The sequence below is a fragment of the Mytilus californianus genome, unplaced genomic scaffold (genome assembly GCF_021869535.1).
Source record: "Mytilus californianus isolate M0D057914Y unplaced genomic scaffold, xbMytCali1.0.p SCAF_2, whole genome shotgun sequence".
Classification (NCBI taxonomy): domain Eukaryota; kingdom Metazoa; phylum Mollusca; class Bivalvia; order Mytilida; family Mytilidae; genus Mytilus; species Mytilus californianus.
In genome coordinates, this window is record NW_026262668.1 from 89,893,947 (window position 1) to 89,916,953 (window position 23,007).

Consider the following 23,007-nt stretch of genomic DNA (forward strand, 5'->3'; position numbering starts at 1 on the left):
TATACCGTATTATGTATTTACAGATTGACACTCTAAGTATGTTCAAAATTCGGTCTTGTATGTCACATGTTTCCCCAATACAAGATGTACCAACATTCCTGCTTCACGTGGCAGTAATTTCTTCTAGTTGTGGTTACTCCTCTTTTTTATTTCTTAATAATGTTTCAATGCTTTCGCATTGAATATTTATTAAATATAAACAATTCGACATTAAATAAACACAGATCAATCAATTTTACTCACGAATGTTTTTGTCATGATTGTGTAATATTCTGAATAATTACGTATGAAGAATTTCTATTTTCAATGTATGCCATTTTACAAGTAAATGTTCATACCAGTTAAGTAGAATTGTCGCATTCTTAATTTTGTTTAAATTGGAGGGGAACGGGACCCTATTCAAATCTTAAGTAGATGATTCAAATTGATTTTTTATTTCACCTCCATCTGCGAGTGGATATTTTGTATGTTATTACTTATAATCGAATACGACTTATCTTTGGATTTTGTCAAGAAAATAAGACGAGTGCCACTTTTGAAATAAAAACCGTTTTTCTTTCCAGAGCGACCAAAATAACCCTAGATTTTAGTGGGGTTCATTTTGCTCAATTTCTATTCTAGTCTTCTATTTGTTTTTTGTTTTTTGTTTTTCCCCCATATGGTCAGATCTTCTTCATCTTATGATTTTTAAAACCCTCTAAGTATCTTCTAAATTTGAATGATACGTTAAGAATTTGAACAACTGCATTATATGCCAATGATATGTTAAGAATTTGAACAACTGCATTATATGCCAATGATATGGCAAGGAGAAACAATGTTTTCTAGTGAACGTTCATAAAAGACAAAACTTGATGTCGTCTGCAATCGAAGGAACAAAGCATGCGTATTCTTGCAATCACAAAGTTTTTCATCTACATTTTTCTATTTGATTTCATCGTTAAACATGCAGTGAACGTTCTTTCGTCCTTACGTTTGGAAGCGTTGGTAAATCTTAGTTGATAAAATCTGCAGATGTATGAATGCGAAAAGATCGATTCATTTAAAGTGTTATGTTTATATTGAAATTGCTTTTGCTGTGCTCAATTTTGCAAAGTAAATCAACTATTTTGTTTTCCCATAAGCGAAATAAAGTAATTTGATTAACAATTTATGAAGAAAATTACTCAAATTAACATTGCAGCTTCAGTTTTCAATGTGTGCCTTCCTCGTGGTAAAGTTTTTCATAACCAATTTTAATCCAATAACCACGTTGACACAACACATCTGAGAAGCAGAATTTAAAGCCTGGTTCTGGTTCTTGCTTTGGAAATTAAAGTTAATTATCACAGAGGGGATCATCAAAATACAAGCATGATAAATGATCCAAAAGGAAGATTTCATTTAAGTGTCAAACTATATTAAGGTTACGAGTTTTTTTTGAAGTTATTCAACCTGTAACTGTATTAAAAGGTTTGTTGGAATCAACTGCGCTGTAAGTAGTGAGGATTAAAATGCACTGATCTCGAGAACAAAATATTTTAATTACTAACGGTTAATATATATGCCAAATAATTTGAAAACTTCTCTTTTCAAGTACACGTACTATTCTAATGGAAACGACTGTGAACGGATTCCCTATGAGCACACTTCCGTCAATATATTTCTCCTTTTAACACACAAGTAACGGAGTTTTATTTTGTAGACCGACTGTATTTAAAATTAGAGGGAAAACGACGCAGTATAGACAACTTTATGCAGTATTCGAACATAAATAGAAATACAATTTTACACTCCCAATCAACTTTTACATTTACGAACACAATATACTTTAAAATTTGCTTATCCCAACTCGTTGATTTCGGCGGTGGCTGTAGTGACGTTTTAGATTGCAATGAACGCAATCTGTGTATAACTTGTTAATTATTAAGTCAGGGATTTCGAGACCACAAATAACTTCAAACTTTACTTTATTCTTTCATAGATACACAAATTTAGTTAATTAGTTTATCTGTACCTTTCGGAACCTTATTACGATCGGGATATCACATCCTATATTTCATACTGAAGTTGTTTATAGAATCCGTATATTAAGATACGATCCGTGTGATCTTATTGATTCTTTGAATAAACTTATTCATAAAGGAAATCAACTTAACACTTTAGTAAGATCTTTGAATATGGTCTTTATTGGTACTAAAATTGATTTTTTTATTAATGAATTAAAACATAACTAAATATGTATTGCTATACAGTTATGCAAACTTGTTGTCCTACATCTTGTCCATATTGATATTTTGACATTGCACAAGGTCCTGCTTTTCTCAGACTGTTTACGACGTCTTTATACTAAATCTGTTGGATGAGTGCAGATGGATATTTTATATGTGTGATCATGCATGGCTTATTTATTGGTTGAAATTGCGCTTTTAACTAACTTTCAGTAACTGCGAGTAATCTATATCGGTACGTTGTGCCTTTTGTCTTTTTGATAACTTTTTTTTATGCTTGTGCCCCTTTCAAATTTGTTTTTATGCTGTGTAAAACCAACGCACTGGGTTAATGGAAAATTGAGCGCTGGCATAATGATTTAACCTCACAACATTATGAATTGGCATGCCACAAGTCAGGAGCGTGTAATTCAGCTGTCGTTGGATGATCTCTGCATGTCTTATTTGTTTCTTTGTGTATCGTTTTATCGTTTACAAATTAAGCCATTGAGTTTTATTGTTTGTATTATTTTGCATCTTGTCATATATAAAAAAGAAGATGTGTTATGATTGCCAATGAGACAACTCTCCACATGAGACCAAATGAAACAGAAATTAACAACTATAGGTCACCGTACGCCCTTCAACAATGAGCAAAGCCCATACCGCATAGTCAGCTATAAAAGGCCCCGAAATGACATATGTAAAACAATTCAAATGAGAAAAATTAACGGTCTAATTTATGTACAAAATATAGCTTACTATACGGTTTGGTTTTTACTCATAGTTGAAGGCCGTACGGTGACCTATAGTTGCTTTCATCCACGCCATTCGGTGTCAATTTGATAGTTGTCTCATTGGCAATCATATCACATCATCTTTTTTTATATTGTACATGTATACGTACAAAAAATATGTAAACGAGACAAACTCGTATCATAATAAAACAAAAACATCGCTGAAAACCATGTAAAGAATGACATAAAGAACTCTAATAGTCATGCGTGTCATCTTTGTGGTTGGTCTTTTATGTAATTTTGACGCCTGCATTAAAAGAATTCAGGGCGACTGGCCTATTTAGATAACAAGTATCTATGTACAACAGACGTACAAATATAACTCACCAGGCCATAATATATTGGAATATAAAAAAAATGCACCAGAAATTCAAATCTCCCACCATTAGTCTTAGATTGAAACTTATTTATGGTCAATTAATACTGAAAAAATTCTCATATTGCAACTAGTTGACGAGTTCAAGACTAAATCTCATCGATTATATGCCTTGCTGATTGTTTGTATGTAATGAATTATCTGATTCCATTTGGAATGAAACTTTAATTATCCTGTATAAACGTGTAAAGCATTCTCTACGATGCTTTTGATACAGAGACTCATTCTACAGGATAAAACGTTCAAAGTATAACAAATGTTCACAATATCTACTAAGTATATAAAGCTTGATCATGGTTGTCAATATATAAAGTACTAGTACCTAATGGTGTTATTTACGACATTTTTGTGAGGTTTTTGTTCTAACTTCTTTTCATTTATTTCACGAAAATGAATTAAGGAGAGAACTTTTTTTTCTGAAAGTGATAAAATATATCTTAACTGTTACCCACTTGACTAAAAAAATAATTTTGAATTTGATTAAAATCCATAATCAGTCCGGGGTCTGTGGATCTATAGTTTCAAGACTATACGACTATTCAAAGCAGATAATATAATGAACTCACAATATTTCAAAGTATACAAGTGGTTTGTCCGTTTAAGTTAAAGCATGACTATAAAGGTCACACAGTTTTATCATTTGAAGTAAACGGAAGTTTCCTTATACCATTTTAATATTTCAAAGTCCATTTAATGCAACGTATATATGTATATTTGTAAGTTAAACATTGGAATGTTAGCAATTTGATATCTGGAAGGAATTAGGGAAAGCGATGGAGGCATGTGATATTAAAATTGTTTTAAAAAAGGAAAACAAACCATAAGTCCCAGTAAAGCGGATAACACTAAAACCAAAAGAAAAACGATGAACAGGAAAACAAATCATAAGTCTCAGTAAAGCAGATAACACTAAAACCAAAAGAAAAACGATGAACAGAAAAACAAATCATAAGTCTCAGTAAAGCAGATAACACTAAAACCAAAAGAAAAACGACGAACAGGAAAACAAATCATCAGTTTTATAGTAAAGCAGATAACACTAAAACCAAAATAAAAACGACGAACATGAAAACAAATCATAAACCAAAGGAAAAACATATCATAAGTCTCAGTAGGGCAGATAACACTAAAACAAAAACAAAACGAGGAACAAGAAAACAAATAAAGCAGATAACACTAAAACCAAAAGAAAATCGACGAACAGGAAAACAAGTAAAGCAGATAACACTAAAACCAAAAGAAAATCGACGAACAGGAAAACAAGTAAAGCAGATAACACTAAAACCAAAAGAAAAACGACGAACAGGAAAACAAATCATAAGTCTCAGTAAAGCGGATAACACTAAAACCAAAAGAAAAACGACGAACAGGAAAACTAATCATAAGTCTCAGTAAAGCAGATAACACTAAAACCAAAAGAAAAACGACGAACAGGAAAACAAACCATAAGTCTTATAGTAAAGCAGATAACACTAAAACCAAAGGAAAAACGACCAACAGGAAAACAAATCATAATTCTCAGTAGGGCAGATAACACTAAAACAAAAACAAAACGACGAACAAGGAAACAAGTAAAGCAGATAACACTAAAACCAAAAGAAAAACGACGAACAGGAAAACAAGTAAAGCAGATAACACTAAAACCAAAAGAAAAACGACGAACAGGAAAACAAGTAAAGCAGATAACACTAAAACCAAAAGAAAAACGACGAACAGGAAAACAAATCACAAGTCTCAGTAAAGCCGATAACACTAAAACCAAAAGAAAAACGACGAACAGGAAAACAAATTATAAGTCTCAGTAAAGCAGATAACACTTAAACCAAATGAAAAACGACGAACAGTAAAACAAGTAAAGCAGATAACACTTAAACCACAAGAAAAACGATGAACAGGAAAACAAATCATAAGTCTCAGTAAAGCAGGTAACACTAAAACAAAACAAAAAACGACGAACAGGAAAACAAGTAAAGCAGATAACACTAAAACGACGAACAGGAAAACAAATCATAAGTCTCAGTAAAGCAGATAACACTAAAACCAAAAGAAAAACGACGAACAGGAAAACAAATCATAAGTCTCAGTAAAGCAGATAACATTAAAACCAAAAGAAAAACGACGAACAGGAAAACAAATCATAAGTCTCAGTAAAGCAGATAACACTAAAACCAAAAGAAAAACGACGAACAGGAAAACAAATCATAAGTTTTATAGTAAAGCAGATAACACTAAAACCAAAAGAAAAACGACGAACAGGAAAACAAATCATAAGTCCCAGTAAAGCAGATAACACTAAAACCAAAAGAAAAACGACGAACATGAAAACAAATCATAAACCAAAGGAAAAACAAATCATAAGTCTCAGTAGGGCAGATAACACTAAAACAAAAACAAAACGACGAACAAGAAAACAAATAAAGCAGATAACACTAAAACCAAAAGAAAATCGACGAACAGGAAAACAAGGAAAGCAGATAACACTAAAACCAAAAGAAAAACGACGAACAGGAAAACAAGTAAAGCAAATAACACTAAAACCAAAAGAAAAACGACGAACAGGAAAACAAATCATAAGTCTCAGTAAAGCGGATAACACTAAAACCAAAAGAAAAACGACGAACAGGAAAACTAATCATAAGTCTCAGTAAAGCGGATAACACTAAAACCAAAAGAAAAATGACGAACAGGGGAACAAACCATAAGTCTTATAGTAAAGCAGATAACACTTAAACCAAAGGAAAAAAGACCAACAGGAAAACAAATCATAAGTCTCAGTAAAGCAGATAACACTCAAACCAAAGGAAAAACGACCAACAGGAAAACAAATCATAATTCTCAGTCGGGCAGATAACACTAAAACAAAAACAACACGACGAACAAGAAAACAAATAAAGCAGATAACACTAAAACCAAAAGAAAAACGACGAACAGGAAAACAAGTAAAGCAGATAACACTAAAACCAAAAGAAAAACGACGAACAGGAAAACAAGTAAAGCAGATAACACTAAAACCAAAAGAAAAACGACGAACAGGAAAACAAGTAAAGCAGATAACACTAAAACCAAAAGAAAAACGACGAACAGGAAAACAAATCACAAGTCTCAGTAAAGCCGATAACACTAAAACCAAAAGAAAAACGACGAACAGGAAAACAAATTATAAGTCTCAGTAAAGCAGATAACACTTAAACCAAATGAAAAACGACGAACAGTAAAACAAGTAAAGCAGATAACACTAAAACCATAAGAAAAACGATGAACAGGAAAACAAATCATAATTCTCAGTAAAGCAGGTAACACTAAAACAAAACAAAAAACGACGAACAGGGAAACAAGTAAAGCAGATAACACTAAAACGACGAACAGGAAAACAAATCATAAGTCTCAGTAAAGCAGATAACACTAAAGCCAAAAGAAAAACGACGAACAGGAAAACAAATCATAAGTCTCAGTAAAGCAGATAACATTAAAACCAAAAGAAAAACGACGAACAGGAAAACAAATCATAAGTCTCAGTAAAGCAGATAACACTTAAACCAAACGAAAAACGACGAACAGGAAAACAAATTATAAGTCTCAGTAAAGCAGATAACACTAAAACCAAAAGAAAAACGACGAACAGGAAAACAAATCATAAGTCTCAGTAAAGCAGATAACACTAAAACCAAAAGAAAAACGACGAACAGGAAAACAAATCATAAGTCTCAGTAAAGCAGATAACACTTAAACCAAATGAAAAACGACGAACAGGAAAACAAATCATAAGTCTTAGTAAAGCAGATAACACTAAAACCAAAAGAAAAACGACGAAAAGGAAAACAGATCATAAGTCTCAGTAAAGCAGATAACACTAAAATCAAAAGAAAAACGACGAACAGGAAAACAAATCATAAGTCTCAGTAGGACAGATAACACTAAAACAAACGACGAACAGGAAAACAAGTACAGTAGATAACACTAAAACCAAAAGAAAAACGACGAACAGGAAAACAAATCATAAGTCTCAGTAAGGCAGATAACACTAAAACCAAAAGAAAAACGACGAACAGGAAAACAAATCATAAGTCTCAGTAAAGCAGATAACACTAAAACCAAAAGAAAAACGACGAACAGGAAAACAAATCATAAGTCTCAGTAAAGCAGATAACACTTAAACCAATTGAAAAACGACGAACAGGAAAACAAATCATAAGTCTCAGTAAAGCAGATAACACTAAAACCAAAAGAAAAACGACGAACAGGAAAACTAACCATAAACCTTATAGTAAAGCAGATAACACTTAAACCAAAAGAAAAACGACGAACAGGAATACAAATCATAAGTCTCAGTAAAGCCGATAACACTAAAACAAAAACCAAGAAAACAAGTTAAGCAGATAACACTAAAACCAAAAGAAAAACGATGAACAGGAAAACAAATCATAAGTCTCAGTAAAGCAGATAACACTAAAACCAAAAGAAAAACGATGAACAGGAAAACAAATCATAAGTCTCAGTAAAGCAGATAACACTAAAACCAAAAGAAAAACGACCAACAGGAAAACAAATCATAAGTCTCAGTAAAGCAGATAACACTTAAACCAAATGAAAAACGACGAAATGAAAAACAGTTAACAAGACACAACACAGAAAGGTTAACAAGACACAATACAGAAAAGGTTCAAATTAGATAAAACAAACTCCAAAAAATGGTGTGAACTAAAGGGCGAAAAAGTCAACAGTTCCTCCTCCGATAGTGACACCTGCTAAATTTGATTTCGAAACATTTAGGTAATGATTTCTAAATTTTTGTCGAGCTGCTTCTGCAAATATTTATGACTTACTTTTTATTGGAAAACATTTAATTTTCTTAATCAAAATTTAAGAATAAATACAAATTTGAATATTCAATCATGATATAAAATTCCCGTGTTTATTATAAAGAGTATATATTTAACTAATAAAAGAAAAGTTTTTACATAAAGCATTGCGCAACCCAATATTTGATATCTTCATTCAGCTCATTGATTCTCTAACATATAAACACTTCGATATATTTGCAATAATATTATTCGCGACAAATATGTTTTAAAACCATGGTATCATTTCAAATATAGATTTTAAGGAATCAAACATATTATACCAGAGCATCTTATGAATATTTTAAATCGAATAAATGTTGGATAAATTAAACCGTCTAGCATATGATCCAAGCATATCTTTGCATCTCTTATGAATGTTATCATTTCCTTTTGACTTTTTACTTTTAGAATTAAATCGTTTACACGAGATTTTTTTCGTGTTTAGACATAACCCGAATAATACAGTCGTTATATTATGCTGCTCTACCGTGGCTACATTAGCACTAACCTCGCGATTTGGATAGTCGATGACGGGGAGGGACTGAATTATTCGGGTTAGTTTAGACATAGATCCAATTTACAAGAATGGCATAATACATGTAGTTTTAAGAAAAGGAAATAACAAATGTTCTTGGCAATTCAAAAATACAAATAAGCACCTGTACCGTGACTGCATGATATATCCAATCGCTATTATTTTCATATGCATGAGAAAAGATTTGTAGTGGATTGGACTATTTCAGTCGACGCTAGGGGTTTTCTACGAAAGACGAGTAGTGACATTCTGTTGTTACAATTTCTCACTCCGAAGTTGACATTTCTCAGTTCCATCTTGATATGTCTCAGTTTCAACTTGACACATCTCAATTCCAACTTGACACATCTCAATTCCAACTTGACACATCTCATTTCCAAGTTGACATTTATCACTTCTAATTTGACATTTTTCTCTCCCAACTTGACGTTTTTATGTTTCAAGTAGACATTTCTCATTCACGACTTTTATTTCTATGTTGCAAGTCGACATTTCTGACTTTCAAAGAAATGTCAAATTGAAAGTGACTGTGTCTTTGATAGAGGTTAATTACAAAAAGGTAGATACTGCATCAAGGGTTTCAAATGGTAAAATTGGAAGTCATCTCTTCAAAAGATTTGCAGACGCCATGACATGATTTGGTTGACCGTTATGGATGATATGTTCTCCTGTCGTATCCTTTCCCTTTGTCTAGATTGTGAAATAACCGAATACGAAGTTATCACCGTATTGTATCTCGAAAGGAGTAACATGACGGGTGACACTTGTAGTGCAGGAAATGCTTACCCTTCCAGAGTACCCGAGTTTCTCCCGGTATTTGGTGTGATTTGTGTTACTCAATTTTATTCTGTGTAATGTTTTGTTGTTATGTTTTTTTTCTTTTCGTCGTTCTTTGTGGTGTGGAGGCACTGTGTCTAAACTACCCCGGCAAAAAATGTTTGGACTCGATAGTATCTAATGTCCGGTACGGTGACGGACAATCAACAGACAGAGAAAAGGTAGAATTTCTGTTTATTTATTTGTTATTTAATGACATTGAAGAATAAACATACACATATAACTATTTTCGATTGTGTGATGTAATATTTTCTACAACCGTTCTAGATTAATGGAGAAATAAGTAAAAAGGCACACGAAAATGGTGATTTGAGTGAACATTGCTACGAATTTGTTTAATTTCTCTTTAAATTGTGCACATTGTACGGAAAGAAAAGTACGGAAAGAAAGATATTAACACAGAGATTGCATGGCTAGTCACTATGAGCACCTCAATATTTGCATTTCTGTGCATGGAACGAAATAAATGGGTCATGTCAAAATGGAAGGACCCTGTTTCGTCAATGTTGTTTATTACACAAGGACCCTGTTTTGTCTCAGTATAGGACCCGGTTTTGTTTTGTTTTGAAACCACAAATTTATGAAAAGCTACGTTAGCACGGATCTGGACATTGCCCATCGGAAGAAATTAAATATTTGAGTCAAAAAGATGTTATAAAGATGTTATTGCAATAAAAACATGTGTTAAAATATATTTCAAACGGGAACTTTTCGAAATAGGGAGTAGACATTTTTGAATGCTATACGTATACCTTATTGATCTTATCTTCGAACTAAGTTTAAATGGAAATAAATACTTTATATCATGTACTTACATTAATTCCTTATGATAGAAAAAAGAAGATGTGGTGTGATTGCCAATGAGACAGCTCGTCACAAGAGATCAAATGACACAGAAATTAACAACTATAGGTCGCCGTACGGCCTTCAACAATGAACAAAGCTCATACAACATAGTCAGCAATAAAGGCCCCCAAATGACAAGTGTAAAACAATTCAAACGAGGAAACTAACGGCCTAATTTATGTACAAAAAATGAACGAAAAACAAATATGTAACACAGCAACAAACGACAACCACTGAAATACAGGCTCCTGGCTTGGGACAGGTAAATATATACAGAATGGGGCGGGTTTAAACATCTTAGCGGGATCCCAACCCTCCCCCTGACCTAGGAAATTGGTGTAATAGTACAACATAAGAACGAACTTATAAAATCAGTTGAAAAAGGCTTAAGTCATCAGATGGATACAAATAGAAATACATCTCCAAAAATGTTTGTTTGTTTTCTATACTACTGTAATGATGTAAAAATAAGAAGATGTGGAATGATTGTGTTACCATATCAATTTATAAAAGGGTAAGGATAGTATGCTTTACTACACTATACGCTATGTTTACAAAATATTTACTCATTCGTTCATCTATTGACGGACAGTGAGAGAAAAAGCTCCGTTTTGAAGGCCGTACTTTGACCTATAATGGTTTACTTTTACAAATTGTGACTTGGATGGAGAGTTGTCTCATTGGCACTCATACCACATCTTCTTATATCTATTAGAACGTTTTGGATATCTCAATCAAAATGGTTGCCTTTCGAACGTGTATTTTATGTCCGCTTCGAAATACACAAGTTCTAAACTTCCCTATTAGAAACAAAATAATTCTATCATGCCATGCTCTACGCTCATTTTAACATAGGTAGGCATTATATTTGTCAATATTTTATACCTGGCTAACGCTTGGTTTAAAAATTTGTCTAACAAATATAATGCCTTCCTATGTTAAAATGAGCACTGAGCATGGCATGAAAAAATTATTTCTTTTTATAAATAAAAGTTGGTTTGCAACATTATAACGTCCAATATCTTCGTCTTCGTCTTCGTAGAACAACCTAATAGGCAATTGAGCCCGTGAAAAATGACAATGAGACAACTTTCCATCAGAGACCAAATGACGTATTAGTTAACAAATATAGAACACCGTATGGCATCCAACAATGAGAAACGTCCATACGGCATAGCAAGCTAAAAAAGGCCCCGAAATGAAAACTGTACAATAAAAACTAATGTGGAAACTAACGACCTAGATTTATGTACAAAATAAAAAACGAAAAACAAATACATGTATGATATATAGCAACAAAAGACAACAACCGATTTACAGGCTCCTTCGGTACTGGTACATACAGAATGGCGAGGTTTAACGTGTAAGCCCCCCACGCTCCCCCTCCAAAAAAAAAAGAAAAAAAGTGGTATACAGCACAACATATGAACAAACTATAAAATTCAGTGAGTTGAAAAAGGCTTAACTCACTTGATTACAGAGCCCCTATAGTAAATATGGGATTGGCGGCTGTCTCTGTTTTTTCGTCTTTTTTTAAAATTTTATGATGGTATACGATATAGTTACATTATATCAGTGGCGGATCCAGGGGAGTAGAGGGAGTACGCCGACCCCCCTTTTTGGTGGTTAGAAATAATTATTTTATCATGTTTTTTACGATTTATATATGATTTTTTATTTAGCATAAAATCGTTAAAAAAAGTTCCCCTTGCTACGCTCGGCGGTATAAAATCCTTTTATGAATACGTCCCTTTCAAAAATCATGGCCTCGGTCCGCCCTTGCATATTGACAATTTTAAACTTGACCAAATTGCTTAAATTGTAGAACATTTGTCAATGTACGATAATCATTATACAATGAAGAGATAAACCTATATATAATAGTTGTACTACATAGGGCAGTTGTTAACAACTTGATACTAGTGCATGAAAGAATTTGTTAATGTTAAAAAAAAAAAAAAAAAAAAAAAAGAGAGATGAAACATCGTTTATTTATATAAATTACTAATCAAATAATCATTATTACAATTTCCGGATGGCCTAAGACTTTTATACTAATTTATACTTAGTATTATTATAACAAGGAGGGGTAAACAGATTTTAAACGCACTATTATTGTGATCCTTTGCGCCGCATGGAAATTCCTTTTCTTGGGCGATTCTGCATGCACATACATTTGTCTTATTCTCTTGCATTATAATGAACGTTTAGTTTCAGAATATTTATTTTCAAACGATTATACTGTCTTCCCTTTAAGTAGAGCGGAATACTAAGATAACCATCTTGTTGTCCCAAAAAATCACATATCAAATGTGCGTCCTTAAATTTTCAAGGCCGTACACTAATTAAGTTTGAACACTTAAATTTACATAGATGATATAAAAAAATCTAATTCCGTTTCAAAACCTTCATTTCTTTTTAATTGTTCCTTTTTTTTTATACAAAACAAAATTGAAATTTGCTTTGTTCTAATATAGCAGGAGTTCAAGTGTTTACGGATTCAAAAAGGTTATAAGTTATCCTCTGAAAGAAAATGTTTTTCAACGATCCCTCAAACTGCTGTTGAACGCCATATTTTAATTTTCGTCATGCGATTATGCATTATTTTCTATGACAAAACCGGGTCTGCTTTGTGAAATATAAGGACAAAACCGGGTCGTACACATTGACAAAACCGGGTGCTTCAATTTTGACATGACCCACTTCTTTCATTCCATGCACAGACATGCAAATATTGAGGCGATCATAGTGAAAAGTCTTGAAATCTCCGTGTTAATATCTTTCTTTCCGTACCTTTCTTTCCGTACAATGTGCTCAATTTAAAGAGAAATTAAACAAATTCGAGGCAGGGTTCACTCAATTCACCATTTTGATGTTCATTTTTACTTATTTCTCCATAAATAAACAGAATTTCTACATTTCTCTGTCTGTTTATTGTCCGTCACCGTACCGGACATTAGATACTATTGAGTCCAAACATTTTTCGCCGGGGTAGTTTAGATACAGTGGGAGGGCACGTCCATGTTTTAGTTGATATCGTCTCTCTTTTTAAAAAGTAACAATGACATAAAATAAGTATAGAGCGCACGTTAGTTTTTCCTATCTTGGATTAATGATAATAGCAAATGATTGGTCTAGATTTTTAATGTAATAAGCAAATTATGATGCAAAAATACAATTTATTTATAGTTCTTTTTATTTAAAGAAAAACTCGGAATTATCTTATTTTATAACAGTACTTTTTTCACAAACACAGAACCATTTTAATGATTAAAAACTGGTTAAAAAACTTTGCGTTTTAAGGGTAGATAATCCTCACAAAACAAAAACATTTTGCACAACATGCAGCTTGAAAACAATCTCCATGATCCTTAATAGTGTACTGTATTTTTTTTTAAATAACACGTCATAACATATATTTCAATTGGCTTAGTATGTGAATTTTACAGTATCAAGTCCATTTAGTTAGACTCATTAATATTTACAGCTTTGAAATGTTCGAAACACTTTTCGCGGACTTGTTATGGAACAATAATCTCGTTACCTTCACATTACCTGATATCATTATAAACAACAGTCATGGGAACTATCAAATTATTTTTGCTATTCATTTAAATAATTAACTATGCTTCAGCTTTATAAGCTGTCGTTATTTAATATTGTTTACAATTATTGATAATGGTGTATCTATAGGACATTTTTCTAACCTATAAAAGTAGTTATTAATACACGCATCAACGAAATAACTGCATTATGATGTTTCACTTGAACTGAACGTTTCGCAATATTATGAAATATTTAACAATATCTGTATTTTTTACTTTTTTTATGAAGGGAATTCTGGCAATCTACGTACACAACGACATTCTTAAGAGGAGATTTATTATTAATGTTGACGTAAACCAAATGCGTCCACTCGTGAAGGAAAATAAAATGCATGAGGCATTAAAATAAAACATTTGCATATTCAGTACAACTAGCGATTTGATTTAGACAGAACCAAGAGTTGATGCTAAAATTAGATTCTAAAGGAAGTCATGCACTTGAGAGATTATATATAGTATTCTGAGATCAAGGAAATAATGATAAACAAGCAAACAACATCAAATGACGATGCCACAATGATAAATAAAGCAAACAACATCAAAAGACGGTGCCACAATGATAAATAAAGCAAATATTTCAGTGCTTTAAACATAAAGCCTTTAGGTTTAATTGTCAATCGGTTGATGAAATTGAATCATTTCAATTGCTCATAATTCATTTGTTTTCATTAAGTATTGGAAGTTTTAACAGGTTTTTTTAATACTTTTCATCTTTTTGTTCTCTTTTCAGTGCTGATGTATGTGGCGTCGCATCATAATCCTGAAGTGCGTCTTGGTAAACATCATTCTGTTCGATATTATCGACGAATACCCGTATAAAAAACGACAGATATGTATATACATAATAAAGATCGATATACCTATGTTGGGATGGATCTGCATACTTTAATGATTATGTATCCTGACGTTTACGATATAAGATGAAGATTAGATGATTACTTAATTATATTAAAAGCTTTTACCCGACACTCCATGATATGCTTTTACTTCCTTATGATGAAAGATTGAATCACTGACACCTAATGACAACCCCATCCCAGTTTTTCTTAGATTAATATTACACAATGGAATATTGCATCTTTGGCTGATTGCGATTCTTGGTAATCACTTTACGGGAATACCTAATTACTTTTTGGGTTAGTTTTAGAGTGGTGTGATTTATTGAAATAATTGATTGGCATTGTTTGAGAAGGATAAAGCGACTTTCTCTGCAAATGTTAGAATGATTTTAACCTTGCAGAGCAGGATATGTATAAGCTAGACAAAATGATATATTCGTAGATAAAAAAACCATCCGAACTTAAGAAAAGAAGAAGATACCATGAGACAATAAAAACAGAAGTCTAAGTAGAACTAGACAGTGGTCTATACAATATGCCAAGCTAAGTAACACTAGACAGGTGTCTATACAATATGCCAAGCTCGTTATCGTCCCGAGTCTATGAAATTAGTGAATACTTTTAACAGAAACAATCAAAGATCTATTTAAACCCAATCTTCTAAATAACGAAAAGCAATAAGAGATAACGAGGCACTTCAACTTGAAGCAGATTCTTACTTCTGCTTCCACCACTAGTTGATAACCGTCTTCAGGTTAACTATTGTGTTACTTTTGTGAATGCACATGAGACATGAGAGTAGTTTTGAAAAAGAGTGCTATACATGTTACAGGATAAAAATTAAAACAAATAACCAATAATTAATAACTTATTGGTAGTCAACAGTCTATTGAAGGTTCGTGTAGAGAAGTGTTCTACCTATGTTATTTGACAGGATCTAGAAATATTCTCTGTTTCATTCTTGAGATCCTGTTTAGTGGTATAAGTAAATGTATCGATGATAACATTCTTGTTATACATCATCGTTAAATGTACATTTTCTCCCCTTTTCCTCTAACGATGTACATATCTCTTGTAGTGGACGTATTGTGATATCGTTTTTTTTTTCATATTTCGCTGATCTTTGTTGTATCATTTCTAGTCTATATTCTTTTGAAATAGTTAATCTCAGACTGAGCTATCATACTTCATAGTTAGTTTACGATATAGCTGTAGACTTTATCCTCGTGATGTTAAGATTCCGTTTTAGAAATCTGTATGTCAACAAACGACATTGAATATATAAATAACTAAACAATATGCTCAGCTCTATATCGTTTAAATACAATTTTTTCATAAGATTATCACAGATCTACACTCAAAACCAATTCCACACAAATGAAACAAATAACATCTTCAAGCATGTGTTTGAATACAAAAAGTTGTCATTTCATGGTATCTTTTTCATAATTAAAGTGTTTTTTATTGACATTGTATGTTTTATTATGCTAGCTGTTATACGAGGAAATTTTAAAGTTTTAAATAGACATGTTCGATATGTCGCATTACAATACTCAATGGCTTATGTTTAATACAATGACATTACACTGGAATCCGCTTCAGTTTGATGATAATAACTACAAAGGGATCCAATCATGCATTGTACGAACTGCCATGATGTTTACATTAACTCAGTAGATACACAGAAAACGAATCAACTTAAATATTCTATACTATAATACTTCGCTTAACTGCATCGAATTTAAAGCAAACAACTACATCAAAATTGCTGGTCTTTAAAAAAAATCATTAGAATTCATGATGTTTACACTATGAATCATCTGCAAAAATGTTGGGTTTGATTAAAAACTATTTGCACATATTTGTCGTATACAACATTGAGAAGTTTCCCGCCAACACAATAAACCTGAAATAATCTATTTGTTATAGATACATAAGTGTCTATATGCATTGCAACCGTAATCGTAGTTTATATTTTAAATGCGACGTAAAGGTACATTATCCTATAATTCTTCATTTCTCATTTTTCTTACTCATTTTAAGTCTTTCAGCAGCGTTTCATACTTGCCAAAACATGATCAAGATGCACAAAAAAGCTTCACACTCCCACCCTTTTTTCGAAAGACAAACTACAGGATATAATTATACAGAATCTTTAGAAAAAAACTAATACTGCATCAATACAACAAGCATGCCAAAATTATCTTGATATCCATGACTTCCATGTGTAGCATAAAGAATTAGCATGTTTAATTGAGATTTAATCATCAATTTCCTAATGTGAAATTAACACAAATATGTTTTGTTGACTGTTCGATGCATTAGTGTGAATTGACCATAAAGTCAATGTTGATTATTAAAGACAATCAGGACAACAATCAAGTAGCATCAGGTGACGCGATCCAGAAAGGATGTAGAAATCGGATGTTTTACCATAGTTAATCTGCAAATAATTTACAAAGGAAATAAACAAAAGCGTTATGTAAGCAGGGTAAAGAAGTCTGAGTATTAAAAAGAGTTATTACCGAGCACTTTCCTTTTGTTTTGAAATGTAATTGAAGATTGTCTTTTTTTTTACGATTTAAAATCTAGCATGTATTTCGGTTCAATTTTTTGTTACTCACTGGTTTTTATTCTTATATAAAAAAGAAACACGTAGACAGTTTTTACAAATGCTCACCACACTTCTTATTGTTATGTGACCAAAACAAACACACGTGCGTGATCGTAATCTAACAACACCTTATGCTGCAAGAACAATGTGGCAGAAAATAAGTTAAAGTTTCTACACTTTCTGTTGCACTGTTGCACCAGTTGAATATCCTTTAAAGATTTCAAAAAAGATTCCATAAAATACTTTCACCGTAACAGGATATGTCTCTTTGGTTTCGATTCTCCGAGACGTTTTATGCTCATGGCTCCTCCAAATTACGATCGATTGGGGTCTACATATCAGTTCATCATCGCACATAAAATTGTAGGATGTGTTTAAATAATTTATGGAAGGTAGAACATAACAAAAACAATAAAGCTTTTTGCAGCAACAAGGTTCAAAAGTTTAATTAATCCAATATTTCGCTTTTATTCAATAGGATAACAAAAAGAAGAAGAAGGTATAACGAACCACTAGAAAAAACAAACTGAAGTAATACATGCAACGGGTCAGATGTGATTCAAAAGAAAAGATGAACACAAACCGTTAAGTCCATTTTTGATACCATCAGAGAGAAATTGTAAACCTGCATGGAATAACTATTACTATGGGTGCCATCGTTATTTATTTTGATACGTCAAATACAAATACAAAATCAGTTTACACAAGAAACAGATCTGTTACAACAAATGCATCTGTTAGCGATGTCCTTTTTTATTTTAGTTTTGTCCAAGTGTGTGTACGGATTTTGTATCCTGAATTAATATACCAGTTCCTTCCTTTTCAACCCCATAATAAAAAGTCAAAACTGGAAGGTTTTTTTTTTTTTTACATTGAAGTAGTTACATCAGTTTTGCATTCTTTGCACGTTAAAACCTTAGATGGGGTTTGATATGGCCTGTTTAAGGACAAATTCATTATTCTACTTAACATAACCAGTTACCTCATTTACTAATCCACAGACACTTTTCCAGATCTTCCCCCAAAAGATAAATAAGAGAGACAAAAGATTAATATATTTCTTTGCATTTACAGTCTTTCAGGGAAATGTTGACTACTTGACGTTAAAACACCAAACATCAGACATTTTTCTTTGACAAGAGATCGTTGCTTAAGGGTGTTCCGGTAGAATCTAATATGATGAACAGTCATACTACACGAGTGAAATTAAACTTGACACATAAGATTCGGTTATTACTGTTATTCGTTTTTAATGAAAATGTTACACGAAACTGATGAAAAACGTGATACTCTTGATATTAAGCTAGCTTTCCTTAAGAAGTTTCTCATTCATTTCAATAGTTGAAATGTGGATGATAATATTACAGGTTACCGGTATATCTGGGTTTTTTTCTAACATAGTCATAGCATTTGTGAAATGGCCTGCGTCGTTGTTAGTCGTCTAACCAAAATATATATTGTTTTACTCTAATTCTTTGAAAATTTCTACAATGATTTACACGGTGCGTTTTAAACATAGAAACGCGTTCAAAATGATTGTTTCTGATACGCTCTGTTAGATTTGTCCATATTTTTTAAATCTAGATTAGGGACATTTAGATATAGATATTGATACAAGGGTATATGTTTTGCAGATAGACCGTCCTTGGTGTTTTTTGACTGAAATATAGTTAGAAGCACCGTTAGAGTCTTTATGAAAGAAACGTAACATAATACACCTTCAGAGTCTATTTCAAAGTAAGATGGTAAGACTAACCTTGATAGTCTATTTAGCCTTAAGATAGTAAGACCCACCTACAGATTTTTTCTGACAGTAAGATAGTCAAATCCACCTTTAGAGTCTTTTTAGTAAGGTAGTATAACCATCTTTTAAGTCTTCATGTTAGTTAAGATCGTCATACCCACACTTATAAAAAAAAAGACCTTTATAGTTATTTTGTCATGAAGTTAGAAAGACCATTTGAAGAGTCTTTTTGGCAGTAAGATAGTGAGACTCGCCTTAGCGGGCTTTTTGGCAGCAAGACAGTAAGAGACACACACCTAAAAGTCTTTTTAGCAGTAAAAGGTAAAACAAAAATAGCGAACTCCAAGGTAAATTCAAAAAGGGAAAGTCCATAAAAACTGACAATATCAAACGTTATCAATCAACGGAACGAGTGAAAAACAACTGTCATATTCCTGACTTGGAACGTGCATTTTCCCACGAACATGGTGAGTTAACCTGGTTTTATAGCTAGCTAAACCTCCCACTTGTATGCCAGCTGTTTATAGTTCCGCTATATTGACAAAATTGGATGAGCAACCCAAACAGATATAAAAGGTAAACATGATCTTTAGTCTTTTTGACAGTTAGATAGTAAGACCCTCCTAAAGAGTCTTTTTACCAGTTGGATAGTAGGACCTATCTTTAGAGTGTTTATAACAGTAAAATACTAAGACCTATCTTTAGAGTGTATATACCAGTAAGATAGTTAATCCCACCTTTAGAGTCTTTTTACCAGTAGGATAGTAAATCCCACCTTTAGAGTCTTTTTACCAGTAGGATAGTAAGACCTTCTTTAGAGGGTTTTACCAGTAGGATAGTAAGACCTATCTTCAGAGTGTTTACATCAGTAAGATAGAAAACCCACCTTTAGATTCTTTTTACCGGATAGTAAGAACTACCTTTAGAACTTTTATTGTTAAGATATAAAAATCCTCCTTTAGAGACTTTTTTTGCAGTCAAGACAATAAGACTCACCGTTGAGAGTCTTTTTGCATTTTGATAATTATAATAACATATTATTTGGCCTCTTGTGAGGCGAACTTTATGCATTACTGGCATAATCTAATGATTCATCCATTGCTTAATTTACCATGACAATGTCCTGAATATAGTTTACCCTTATATTTAGATTTCATTTGCTCCAAAATTATCGAAGATACCAGGTTTATTAATTGATAAGCTAGACAGGTGTTTCGTCAACATAAGACTCATCAGTTGGATAGCCAAATCAAATGCAAAATTAAAAAGCATTGAAAACTAAAATTTTGAAATTCGGTGCCAACTAAGGCTACGATTTTCTATGCCTAGGGGAAGAAAAACTTTAGTTTTTTCAAATTATTCAGCATTTTATAAACAGACATTTGCAGAAAATGAAAACAATCTCGTTTCATTAATACAAAGATTAACAAGTACTAAAACATAATACATATAAAAATAAGGAGATGTGGTATGACTTCATGACCCAAAACTTGTTATCCGTCCAGTAGCTATCCGTCCAGTAGCTATCCGTCCAGTAGCTAGTTATTTAGTATTGGTATATAATACATTTTAATTCAAATATTTCGGTTTCAAAAACTTCAAATTTTTACTTAAACGTATGTTGTAAAGCCTATACTAGACCAAGTTTACTTAAAACTGTTTTTGTAATTTTGTTTAGGTCCTTTTTGTGGTTGCTCTCTCTTTGACGTTATATACATAACGTTTGTTTATAGCATGAAGGGTTTTTTTTCGGAATCGCATAACATGCGCTCGGAAAACTAATAACTGATAAAAGCAGCACTAAATAATACAATATGTCTAACAATAAATTACTGATTTTAAAACTAGATTTTGGTCTTGTGGATTCACTACTTTGAATCGTTTAAACTTTTGAATGGAGTACGTGATAGTGTTTTACACTTGTTTACGGCTTTTTTCTCTTCTGCACCCATTTATTATTATCATTATTATAAAACCCCGATTTCAGTATGAAAACTAAAAACAAATACATAAAAAAATCAAATTTTACGTACATAATGTATACAACAAAAAGCATAAGTAAATACGTGATCACATTCTAATATAATTATCTGCACACTTTTTTAATACATACTATACGAATTTAACAATCTGGTACGTAGTAAATCTCAAAATTCATAGCTTGTTTATACCACAATATCACTCTTTTGAATACTAGTATACGTTTCAAGCAAAGTAGTCAAAAACTGCATATCAAATAATTTAAAATCTTGAAATAGTCGTAAACTCAACTGACGGAACAAGAAGTGCATGATGCAACAATTTTGGTTTCGGAAAAAGAATGAAATTCTAATTCTCTATCGAAAAAATAGTTGTCACTATGGAACAAAACATGATTCTTGCTTTGTTCTTTTCCTGACAACCTTTATTTTATTGTTTTCAAACGATAGTCTTAACAATTGAATATGTCTCATAGGATATAAGAGCAGGTTGTAATAAGCCATTTAATGTAAGTTTAATTTAACTCCAATTAACATCAACATAACCTTAATGAAATACCAATAAACAACATCAATCTAATAGAACAAATTAAATTTATTATTTAAATGAAATAACTTACCTCAGTTTAACCGTTTGTCAAAAATGATTTTTCACAAAAAGAAGATTTAAACTTTCTTCGTCTCCGGTGCCCGTTTCTGTTGGGTTGTGATAAAATGGAAGATTACTGTTGTCTCTCGAGTTTTGTATAGACTTGTTGGGACATTAATTATTCAGGACTTCAAATGAAAATGTATTGTAACATTAGCGGTTGTTAATATTCATTAGGCTCGCTATTGGTAAGATAAAATCCATCATCACTGTTATGTAAATTTCACAGATGAAAAGGGTAAATTTCAATATGCAAAGCAATAGTTGATATTTTATAGAGGATTTTTTGTGTCTCATTTTTTTCTTAGTCATGGGTCTTATCAGATAAAAACGTATGTTTAACTTTGCCAAGGCTTAAGTAGTTAAAGAGGTTTAAATAAGAAAAGGTATACTGATCATAGCTACACGTGTTCATCTTACCCCTTCAGAACCTTGCAAAAGAAGATGAATCGATATGAAATAGTTGTTTGGTTAGCCAATGAAAAATTTGAAAAAATGAAAGTCATTCATGAAACAAACACTGAGAGTAAAAACATTAATGTATTGATGGTAAGTTTTGCAGGCATACAACTCCCTCGAGATGAACATGTCGGCAACAATAAGCTACTGTGTTTGACAACCCTCAAAACTATTATAAAAATCAAATAGCAAACTGTAACGGCTACATATTTTTTGTATTAATTATTTACCGCCACTAATGTGCTGAACTGCGAGCAACAATTGTCAAATCAATTTACTTGGCTGTGATAATTGCAGAAATTAATAGCTAATTGTTGGAAAATCGATGTCGTTTGCTACATTAAATTTCAAAGGCAAACTGTGGTTATTCTATTCATATTCGCCTGTAACAGTGGTATCACGACTTCATTGTAGTGCTGAAAAAAAGTAGGAGAATTTCAGTTTGTGCTTATTTGAAGCACGCCAAATCATCACAAAATCTAATATTTTTTCAATAGTATATCCTTTTTCTGATGTTTGAAATTTTAGATATTTTGAATGAGGCACGATTAACAGCATGCAGTAACAAATGTTGCTGACATGATCTAAATATATTGACTTTTTTACTTTTGAATTAACAAAACCAAACAACTCCAGAAAAAAAAACCTTCAAGTGAGTCTAGTCGAACTTAAGGATTATAATAGTTGATAAAAATAT

General features: G+C 32.1%; 1 protein-coding gene across 1 annotated transcript in view; it reads right to left on the minus strand.

Annotated features, from left to right (window-relative positions):
* Window positions 1-21,966, minus strand: part of LOC127730388 (uncharacterized) — a 38,903-nt gene extending 16,937 nt beyond the window's left edge. The window contains exon 1 of the mRNA XM_052238768.1: window positions 21,823-21,966. The gene's annotated coding sequence lies outside the window, so the exon portion shown is untranslated. The remainder of the gene's footprint in view (window positions 1-21,822) is intronic.
* Window positions 21,967-23,007: the final 1,041 nt, after the last annotated feature.